The sequence below is a fragment of the Pithys albifrons genome, chromosome Z (assembly GCF_047495875.1).
Source record: "Pithys albifrons albifrons isolate INPA30051 chromosome Z, PitAlb_v1, whole genome shotgun sequence".
NCBI classification, from domain to species: Eukaryota; Metazoa; Chordata; class Aves; order Passeriformes; family Thamnophilidae; genus Pithys; species Pithys albifrons.
In genome coordinates, this window is record NC_092497.1 from 68676489 (window position 1) to 68688450 (window position 11962).

An 11962-nucleotide genomic window follows, 5' to 3' on the forward strand; every position below is an offset into this window, starting at 1 on the left:
TTGGGTTCCTCTGTAGGTATGAGTGTTGTCTGGAAGGACATCTGTGACAGCATAAAATTGAGGTATTTGCGTGACTTTCTGGACTTGAACTTACTTCAGTGAAAAGGGTCTACAGATCAAAGACTATATTTTAAAAATAAAACAGAATTTCAGAGTAGCACTTTGTGTCCTCAAAGGTCAAATGCTTGCTTGACTCTATGCTTGACATCATGAAGTATTTGAAAGTAAGTAGATATTTCCCTAAATATTTGTTGGTTGTTTTTTTAAATTACTTAATCATTGTATAAGGAACATGCTTTTAGAGTCCAAATCAAAAGACTTTCCTTATGTCTAAAGAGCATGTAGAACCAGCCTGTACAATCCCCATGTTTCTCTATTCCTAGCTATTTATTGGACTGACCATGTGTCTGAACGTCTCTTCATCAAGCACAAAGAATAACTTCCATACAAATCAGAGAGATAATGTAAATTTCTAGAGGGTTAAAATTTGGGCTTTCACATTCTTCACCTACAGCAAAGTATGGTGTTCCTCCATCTAAAATCAGTGCTTTCAGATATCACCTTCCTAGATGCAGATTATCAGAGGAACAAGCATAGGACAGAGCAGACCAGCTAGGGGAAAGGCTAGTGCCAGGAGACTCTCCAAGAACTACATGTTGGATTACCTTGAAGACAACAAAGGTAGGTTTGAAATATTTTACTGTATTTAAGACTTTACAGACCAACCATGAACCACCTGGAAAAATTTAAATCTGCAGTGGTAACAATTATCTGGCTGCAAATAACCTGAGCCTGAAGTCAAACTTGATCTTTAGGCTTAGCCACCTCCTGAGGCTGCAATTTGGCTCTTTTCCTGAGGCAGGCAAAGTTTAATTAGCATCAGGAAACCTAGAATAGGTGATTCAGGCTACAGTCTCTGCTAGGTAACTGCTATCATCAGGGACTATTAATCTTTTTACTTGATTAACTAAAGCAAGATAAGGATTAACCATTTCAAGACAGTCAAAGGGAATCAGCTGTAATTAGAAAGTTTGGCTTTGTGGGGGCTGCCCAGAAGTTTAATGCTCATAGTGGCTTCTGTTGACTACACAATTTTAGGACTAGGCCATGCAAGCACCACCAGTTAAGGCAGAGCAGTGGGGATGATATCACAGTGCATGTACATGTACTTGCAAATTCCTGCTGATGGTCTAAATCTTACAGGGTCAGACCTGCTTAGGTGTATGGGGATGGATGCTGGTAGAAGATGCCAAGAAATGAAGATTACTTGCCTGAGCTGTATTAGAGACTTAATGCAGACTTCTGTAATTTTGCACAGTATAATAACTGGTTTGGAAGGCTTTGTTCAGGTATTACCTCATTTAAAGAAAGTGGATGGGTTAAATTAATGATAGTATTGGGATTAATATTTGTTCTGTCAGGGAAGAAAAGCAGCAAGAAATACTTCTTTGAAAAAAAAAGACACGGGGAATCAGTTTTTAAAGATTTAGCCATGGAAAACCGTAAGTTTCTATGATTAACTGTGACTCAGTCTGGAAGGGGAGGAGGTATGGTAGAAGGCTCTGATGATGTGATGACCAGATGGATCAGTATGATGGTGATGATGGAGATGATCTAGCAGACACAGCAACGGGCAAAGCTGTAAAACATATGCTTAAAACAGAGAGTGGTTAGGGTATATGACCATGCTAACACAAATCACATCCACAGTTACCATAAAAAAACAACAATAAAAAAAAAGGTTTCTTCATTGACAGTTCCAAATATTTTTGCCTGTAAAAGAAAAGTTTACCCAACTCCTTTTAGAGTTGGTGTTAAAATTTAAAAACAATGGGTCAGTAACTGATGATATGTTCTGGCCATAAGTGTCTTTTTGGTCTCATGCAGGTGCAGATTAGCATTTTCAGTTTTAACTGCTTGCCCAGTGCAAACCTTTTTTACAGCAAGTACGCAAGCTGGGTGGCATTGCAGGTGTTTTCTTTCTGAGTGAAGGACAGTCTTTTTTAAAATGTCCAGGTTGTTTGCAATGGAGGCAGGTAGTTTCCTTTGGTTGCTGTTGTACTGCCATGACTTCAGTTATCAGGGATTTTGTGTATATATGTGATCCTAGATTTTTGCAGGCTTTGACCATATCCACTGGAGTTGGATCTTTCACGGATTTTAATATTGCCTGACAATCGTCATTATCTTGTTCAATGGCCAATTTCAAAACCAGTGCATCTTGTGCCTGTGGATTTTTAATTTGTTTTGAAATAGCATCTTTCAGTCTCTCAGCAAAGTCTATAAAGGGCTCCGTGTGTTTCGGTTGCACTTGGGTGGTTGATGGTGTGGGTTCAGACACCTTAGTGATGGTTTGAATTGCCTCAAAAGCTAAATTCTTTGACACATTTAAGTAATTTAAAGGAATCCTTTTTTTTGCCAAACCGGAAATATATGGTCAAACTCTAGCCTATTAAATGTGTCCAGTACTGTCACACCAGTAGTGGAGAAGGTAACCTCAGCCTGTTTTCTAATTAATCTTTGCCATTCGTCTTCAAAGAGCGAAGTTTGTGTTTGTGTAAAATATGCATAGCTAGTGTTTTAATGTAATTTGGTGTGAATGTGTATGCCATGAAAAGTGACTTTAAAACACTAATGACATAAGGGGAATTTAAACCATATTTGGAAACTGCTTTTTTTTTATGTCTTTCAGAACTGGAAAGGATACAGGTTCATAGATGGGTGGGCCATTAGGATGGTAAAAACAGGAAATGCTTTCACTAATTCTAAATCTTCTTCTGCTGTTGCCTGTTGTGTGACGTGAGACAGCTATGGGGGGCCACCATCTTGGCTAATGGCAGCTTCTATAAACATGGAAGTGGGCAGGGCCAGGGGGAGTGGCCCGCTCTCCTCTGGGGGGGTGCCACTCGCTCGTAGAGCTGTGGAGAAAGCACCACCAAGCTGGGCAGTGGAATAACTAGCACTCATTGGTATGGCAAAAACAGCAGCATTTCTTAGTGGCTCTGCAGAAAAAACACCACCTGGGGTCACTGCGGGAGGGACAACTCCTCCTTGTGATGCAGCAGAGTACACCACGCCTATGGGCGATGCTGCAGGGAGGACTGCTCCACCCTGCAATGCGATAGAATATGCCATGCCCCCGAGCAGTGCGGAGGGCTTCACAGCGGCATCCCACGATGCAGTGGGGTGCACTACATCAGCAGGTTCTACTGTGGGAGGGACAGCAGCACCTAGAGGGGCAGTGGGGTAAATGCCGCTGCTTAGTGGTGATACAAGAGGTGCAGTGCCCTCTGGCTGCATGGAGGGATAAGTGTGGCCACCTTGTGACATAGCATCTAGGCATGTGATTTCTTTGTGTAAGGGGAGGAAGAGACAGGCTGGCCACGCAGCCACCGCCATCTTGGGTCGGGGCATTTCTGCCAGGCATGCAGTGAAATGTGTGTAATGGAAGTGTTGAAAATGTATTTTCTTTCTGTAATTCTATACACGATGCCTGCCACGCACATCAAACATCTGTCCCTTCCTCACATACGTGCATTTTTCTAGTTTCATTTTTATCTAATGTGTCTAGAATAATTCTCCATGCCATAGTCACCTGTGATGCCAGAGTATCATTAGTTTGTGTAGCACTCCAGAGTCTTTTTCCAAGTTTGTCCCATTCTGCATAAGTTATGTTATGAGGAACAGCATATTTGTTAGGAAAAATTCATTTTATCAACACTTTAAGAGACTCTTTGTCTATAGGGTGGCCCTGAAGATATATTACACTTTTCAGGTGTTTATGTTTCTCTGTGGTGTTTGGAAAGTAACATCCCCATTTTTTCAAAACTTGGGAAGGGGAAATAAGGAGAGGAACTGCACTGCTGCTGCGCACCTTTGGCGTAGTAGGTTGGGATCCAGACACTTAGCTGTGGACGTTGTATTGAGTGAGGAGCTACACCACTCCTTCACTTGTGCCAGGAATCCTGGAGGAATCTCTACACAGCAGAAAATCGGGGTTCGTTGCTGGTTGGGCTCCAGTTATACAGTGTTGGGGGGCAGGAGAGACAGTCCCCGCAAGTCCCTCTCCACCAGGAAGTGCAAGAGATGTTCACTCTAGGAGACTCATGGTGAGAACCCTTTATTGTGAAATCACGAGGCTTTTATAGAGTTCTGAGGGGAAGGTGCTGGAACTTGGACAGGATTGGTTAAGGCTTCCAGATGGGGAAGTGACCTCCGCACTTGGTGAGCCAAGAGAGGCAATGGAAAGATCAAACCCAATAGAAACCAAAGGATTGGGGACAGACGGGTGAGATAACCAATGGGGTTAGGTCAGAGGTGAAAGCCAACAGGAGGGGAGGGCGTGCTTCTGCAGGATATATCGGCATCTCGAGGCAGGGCAATCCCAACATGGTGCCACCCTGCTTTGGACCATCAGGATCACTCCAGCAGCACTGGCAGCTGTGTTGGCAATGGGTGGGGAGGATGCCCTCCAGGCGGGGCAGTCCTGACCCATGAGACAATCCCTATGTCTAATGATGAGTCATCAGGAACAAAGCCTCAGGGGGAACACATGGAAGAGGTGGCAACCATGCAGGGAGTGTGAAAATAAAACCTTTTGAACTAAAACTCGTACAAGTAAAATGCATAACTTTCAAACTCCAAGAACAAGTCTCTCATGTATGTCACCAGTTAGGTCAGGACTGCTTGCTGGCATCATTCTCCATGTGGGTCTGCAACAGGACTTGTTCTTTCCATATTTCACAGTCCAGTTTGTTCCCTACTGTTCCCTATCCAGAGGTGTTAGTGAAGTTACTGTTAAAAGATGAGAGAGGTTATTGATATCAGTGGTTTTGTTCCATGTTAAATATTTTCCTGGTAGAATTGTGAGGGATGGAAGCAATTCAAGACATTTTAAATTATGACATATTTCCTTTCCTTGTAGCACTTAAAATAATTGTCTTGTGGATGGGTGAAGAGTCACTCCTGGCAATAACTGAATGTGTTCTCTTTATCTTACTCCTTTCACAGATATTGAGGTTGTCTGTACTAACTGACTCTTTTACACCTGAGAGCTTTGATAACACTATTCAATTCCCATAATAAATAGGATCAGCCTTCAGCACCACTTTCATTGACATTTATCTTGTGACACTATGGTTTTTTTAATCAGTGCAAGGGCAAACACAGACCTTTCTGTGTTTATGACACAGACTTGAGCTGGACTGTATAGCTGCTATTGTAGTGAATAAACATCTGTCCCCTTAATCAAATAAGGAAAGACTAGCTGACATCAAGTGGTGCACAAAGGAAAAAGAGGGGAGAGACTGCCTTTAAGATGTCAAAAGTAAATTTTTCAACAGCAAGATAAAAAGTAGGACAGCAATATGACCTGCTCTACATGCACTTCCTGACCTCCTATGCTCTGGGGACAATGAGAAGCCAAGTGCTACAAATAATCAGTGTGGTATGTTTTCTAGGAGAGCCCAGAAGATCCATGCCAGGTGTGGGTTTCAGTTGCTGTCATTTCCCTAGGCCACTCTATCTGCAAAACTCAGAACTGGCTGAAGAGCTAGTAATATGCTCCCAACAAGAGTACCTCTGTCCCTGTTCAGAAGACAGAACCTTCCCATTATTGGGAACTGGGGTATAGGATTGGTTCCTGAGGAACACATATGCACACGGGGGTGGTGGATAACTTAAAAGCCTTTTATTTCTGGGTGAGGGTATTTTTTAAGGTCTTGGTTCAGGGAGTGGCTTGGAAGAGGTTGTAAGGATTGGGTGAAACATCAGTCAGTAACCCATTAAATCCATTGAGGGGATCTGTGAGCAGGATTAGGCTCAGAGGGCAGAGACGGGCAGCCCAGAGGACCAATTGTATAAATGGGATTTACAATCTCTGCCTAGTGGCAATAATGGTTAAGGAAATCATGCATGTTCATGGGCAAAGCAGCAGAGAAAGAATAATAATGCTTCAGATATGCTTCTGTGTTCCCTGTGTGCAATGATTAATGCCTCTGAAGTCAGTAGGGGCATTGGTACAAGTTGCTCTGAACACATTGAAAACCTGGACCTTCTCTGTATGCTTTCAGTTCTAATTCATCTGAATTCATGTACAATCCTGTGACACAGCAAGTGCAGCAGTCTCATCTCCTGCCTTTAAAAAAAAGCCAAGAAAATAATAATCTCCTTTTCTGAATGTTGTTCCTGTGTTCCTTTTTCTACTCTCTAAGACCATGGCAATGAGGTCCAGAAGGAGGATTAATAGATTTAGAAGGTATCACTGACACAGTGTGTCAAAACTGACAGAAGTAAAACGGCCTGCTATTTTCTCACTACCATGTTCATGTTCCACTGTCTCCCAGATTTTGGACACAAGCCAATGCACAGTAGTGGTATTCCTTCTGATGCTGCTGTGGAGGTGTCCTAGTTCAGCAGGAGAGACCAGCTAACCCTGTGTGGGGATGATCAAAACTGTGTATTCTACCCCCTCTATTCATTCCCCAAGGACAATGGGCCATTAGCAGCAGCTGCCCAGGGAGCCATTATCACCTTCACACCCAGCCTGAGGGGGGCGGAGCTGCTAATTGGCCATCAACAGCTCAACAACCCCTGGCTCCCAGAGTTAATCACCCATTGTGCGAGTCCCCGCCCAGGGGGAGGGACTGAGTGCTCCCTGAGGGTACATAAGTGGTGGGTAAGAAGACCTCGGGAACCTCTCGTCGGATCCAGAGTAGCAGCAGGACCTTGACAGGAGGAGATCACCGCTCTCACCCAGACCACAGCCCTCGCCTGCACCAACAGGTTTTTCTTTTCCTTTTGCTCTGGATTGGGGGGAGCCACAGGGGTCTCAGCACAAGGGCAAACAAACCCCCTTGGGTTTGTGCCCCAGGACACTGGGTTATACTGCTGGGGTATTGTGAGTTTAAAGCAATCTCCCTTGTGTGTCAGTGTTGTTATTGTAATATTATTATTAAATTTTAGGTCTGACTTATAATCTCTCTCGTGGTGAGTTCATTTCCCCTGCTGGTTCACCTTTAAACCAGCACAGGAGGTAATAGTCTGTCAGTGCAAGATGCCCTTGCTAACTACTTTAAATTTGCACCATTCTTTTTCTTACGGCTGCACGCAGTCAAATTCGGGGAAAGCCTACTTTAGGTTGAACTTCCCACACACTGAATGCCCCAGATGAAAGTTCTGACTTTGGTTGGTATGACCCAAACTTCTCCCATTTTATAAACATGCACCAGCCTTTCTTTTGGCAGTGAATTTAAGGAATTGTCACCTTGATGGTTATTAATACCTTCTGACTCATCTGCTGTGGTTCTTTAGCTCTAAAATATCTTCATTACTTCTAAGGAACCTACTTAAAAAGTTCAGCATGAATGTCCCCAAGTAGGAGTCACACAATGTGACACCAAAGCATGAGCCATGAACATCCCTCTCAAAATATCTCACCTTCCTTTGGAGGTTGGTTTGAATAAACAAGTAATGATTGCTTCCTAGAAGCATCTGACAAAGGCATTGTGAGGTGACTAGTAGAAAGAAGGAAAGGCAGGACTCCTGTCTACCACACCCTGTGTTGTCATGTACCTGGCATTCTCTTAATGCTGTAGCATTTGAAGGTCCCATTTCTGCAGCCTACACTTCCAAGGGAAGGTTATTATGGGAAATACTTTATCATAATATCAGGAATAACTCCCACAAAACTGGCTGTCCTCCAAGAAAATAATTTTTTAAAAATCCTTAAACATTCACAGTCTGATATGACATAACTCCAGGTTAAATATCAACCAAACTTTTTGGTGTACTATAGAAATCTGTCTGACACTGTCAACAGATTAAGGAAATAGTAAACTTTTACAGGCTTGAGATGCCTGCTGGCTACCTTCCAGTATCTTCTTCCAGCATAATTTTAATAAAAGGGAACTAGCAATGACAACACATGAGGATTCGGGTCAGTATGGCAGAGCAATTTTATGTTATCTGAAGAAGATCTGTCTGATAGCCCAAACAGTCAACTGAAAACCTTGAGCAGTCTCTGAATTGGGCTAATATTTTCAATATCACGGTAAAATTCATCTTGGATGCACTCCAGTTGAGGGAGGGCCTAACTATAGGTGCCCCACTTTGGATCTGCCTTCAGGAAAGTCCCTACATTTTAGGATCATATTACAACTACTTTTTCATTCTAAGACATCTTAAAGACTTTATTTATTAGAAAACCAAAGGAAATGTATTATAAAAGAGAGAAAATACTATTAAAATCAATGGTGTAAATAACCTGAGTTGCTGTGTCTCATCCCTTAAGTATAATATCCCTGTAAATAAATTTGGGGGTTTTTTGGTTTTTCTTTCCATTTCAAAGTCTAGCACTCTTCAACATGCATCATCTTTTGTGGAAAGTAAAAAGAAGGCATAAACTGAGAACAAGCCCCTTCCTTAACAAGCTGCCCATTGTTGTCCTCTTTCATGACTTTTGCCCTCTGATTTCCAATATGATTAGCTTCAGCAATTATTCAAGAGCTTAATCTGCAAAAAACTACCATTAAAATAAGGACCCCACCTCACAGGCTTGAAAGTAGTTACTTGATTAAACTACATGTGAAATAATTTCATTTTATTTTCAAAATGTTGAACATAATATCCACTCTCCAATTTCTTACGTAAAATCATAGTTTGACCTAAGGCAAGTCTAAGGCTGTGCTTAGTAAAGTCATGTGAAGGAACTTTCACTCCTTCACTCTTAAACCCTGAAGGAGATGCAGATGAGATGGTGTGACAATGGAGGGCCTGTCAAACAAGAGGCTGAACCCCTTTGTCTTTTAAATACACAAGTATTCACACTTTGTTGGACTGAAGTATCAAGAATTCCAGCTACAGAAAGAATGAAGTGGTTGATAGGAGGATTTAGCAAGGTGCTAAAAAGGGTGACTATGTCTATCTGAACTGAAAACAAAAGCAAACAAAAACTCAGCTAGCAAAAACTGATCCAAATGAACTTACTTAGAGATTCAAAGATTTGAATCTCACCCAGAGTGGACAGCTCAGGGCTGAAGAAAACAGGGTGATGCAGGAGGACTACAGAGATACTGTTTGCCACTGTAGAAAGTAAACTCATGTGGCCAAAGTCCAAACTGAGTAGTACTGTGAAGGGCAACAAAAGGGGCTCGTTTGTTAAATATGTTAACTGGGAAAGAAGGCCCAGAGATAATATTAGTCTATTACTTGACTAGGTCAGACACAAAAACAAGCTGTAGACAAAACAGAGGCATTTAATGCCTTTTTTGACTCTATGTTTAACCCAATTGAGTCCTGAGCTCTGTTTTGGAAGACTGAAATTAGAGAAATGATAAACTTCCAGTTGACTCTGAACATTTTTTTGAACTTGCTGCTCCAGCTGGATGCACATAAATTCACGTGACCCACTGCGACCCATGCCAGGATACTGGAAAACTGGCGAATGTCATTGCAGAATCTCTTTCCATTATTTTTCAACAGTCTTGGGAGTCTAGAGAGGTCCCAGTCAACTGGAAGCCCAACAAATGTACTCCCAGTTTTCAAGAAGTGTAGGAAAACTCTGGTTATGACAGGTCTGTCAGTATCACTTCAGTGACTGGTAAAATTATGGGTGAGTTTCTTCTGGGAGTTAGTGAAAAACACTTAGAGAGACAACTGGTTGTAGTAGTCATAGTCAGCACTGGTTCAAGGGGAAAGTCCTGCTTCACTAAATTAATTTCCTTTTACAACAAGGGCACCCATCTAGTTGTCCAAGAAAAGGCAGTAAATTTGGCTCTTCAATTTTAGTAAAGCTTTTGAGATCATCTCTCGTCATTTGATATCTAGTATTCTTCTGGATGAAATGTCTAGCACATAGCCAGTGAAGGTCATAATATGTTGGCTGATAGGTCAATAAATGGAGGGGTTGTATCATCTGGCAGGCAGTCACCAGTGGGGTTCCCCATGGCTCAATTTTAGGGCCAGTGCTCTCCAGTAGTTTTATAAATTATCTGGATGCAGGAATTAAATGTACATTAAGTTTGACAATTATACTAAAATAGGAGGAACTGCGGACTCCCTCAACGGTAGAGATGCCTTACAGGGAGATGAAGATAAACTATAGAGCTGGGCAATAACCCAGTGCATGTAATGTAACAAGAGCAAGTGCCAGATTCTCAGCCTGTGACAGAGCAATCGGAATTATATATAATTGGTGGAGAGACTGGAGAGAAGCACAAAAGAGATGTCTTGGTTTGGGTAGATGGCAAGTTGGATATGAGTCAGCAATGTGCTCTGGTGGCCAAAAGAGCCCACATAATCAACCCGCTGAGGGAGGTGACTGTCCCACTCTACACTATGCTGGTGTTGCCCCATCTCAAGTCTTCTGTGTGGTTGTAGGGACCTCAGTACAAGAAGTACATCAGACTATCAGAGTGAGTTCAGAGGAGGGTGGCAAACGTGGTAAAACACCTTGAGGATAAGGCATACAAGAGCAGCTGAGGTAATTTTGTTCACCTTGAAGAAGGTTGGGGCTTGTCCTATCAGAGACTACAGCTTCCTCATGGAGGGCAGAGGAAAAGGATTTTCTCTCTCTGGGGACCAGCAACAGGACATGAGGAAACAGAACTAAGATTCATCAGGAGAAATTTGTGTTGGACATCAGGAAACTAGTTTTCTTCATCAAGAGAGTTGTCCATCACTGGAACAGGCTCCCTGGAGAAGTGGACACAGCACCAAGCCTGTCAGAGTCCAAGGGCTGTCTGGATGATGCTTAGTCATGTGGTTTAGTTTTAGGGAGTTCTGAAAGGAGCAGGGAGTTGAACTAGATGAACCTTTTGGGCCCTTTCAATTTAAGAGATTTTGATTCTAAAATGAAGATAGGAGATCTGTGCCACAGGACAAAATGTAATTTACATCTTGTTTACTGGTTTTGTTTACTTAAAGAGAAACCTGTTTTCTTGAAACACTTACTAGTTTAGCAAATCTGGTAACCCTGAAGATTTAGCAAGGTGACCGCAACATACATATATGTTTTTATCTTTGTAATTCAAAAGTATACCTATTGACTTGCTAGCTGTTACACTGATGCAAGGCCAGTAGGAGGTAAGAATCACGACACCAGACGGTAGAGCATAAATTCATGAATGCATAAAGCACATTATGTAGTTTACTGTCTGAATTATGCTTACCTAGGATAACAGAAAGGCCTTATTTTTACTGGTTTAGATTATTTACAGTAGGATTCGGAGAACCTTTTTATCACTATGAACACTTTCTTCAAACTAGCATAAAACTTTGGACTGCTTCTTCTTATACTTTCACTTTAAGAAGTTTGATAATTCAGGTCATCTGAAATATTTTTGAAAAAAATACTATTTTTTCAGATTTCTAACAAGCTATCTTCAAAAATAAAGTCTGAATACAGTTGAATCATAACTTTTTAGTGCTTCTTGTATAATAAAGAATTCTCCTTTTATAGAGGTGTTGTAACAACAATTATATAAACTTACTTAACAAGGTGTTCATAGGTCACAGAGGGAGAACTACAATGTGATCCTTACCAAACTCATCTCTAAATATACACACATTAAAATAGAATTGTAGGGCATATTTAATAATAGGGCCAGTAAAAAGGAAGATTCTGATTTTGGTTTGGCTGCTTTTGGTTTTCTTTTCTGACAAGAATATTGATGGGGGTTTTGTCATCTGAACTAAACATTAAGGGACAAACATGAGGGAGAAAAATGTCTTTTCATATGCCTCACAGATTTCCAGATGGTTATAGTGACACAGTAAGGGTACTGGTCTAAAATCAATACACCTTTATCAGATATATCTCCAGATTTTTTGCCTGACTGTACTAGACCCTTGAAAAGTCCTCTGATCAATAAATCTTAGATTTTAAAGTACTGATGAAATTATTACACAAACAGTATCCAGTTTGGTCTTAAAACACTTTGTTTACCCAAGCTGACCACACCAC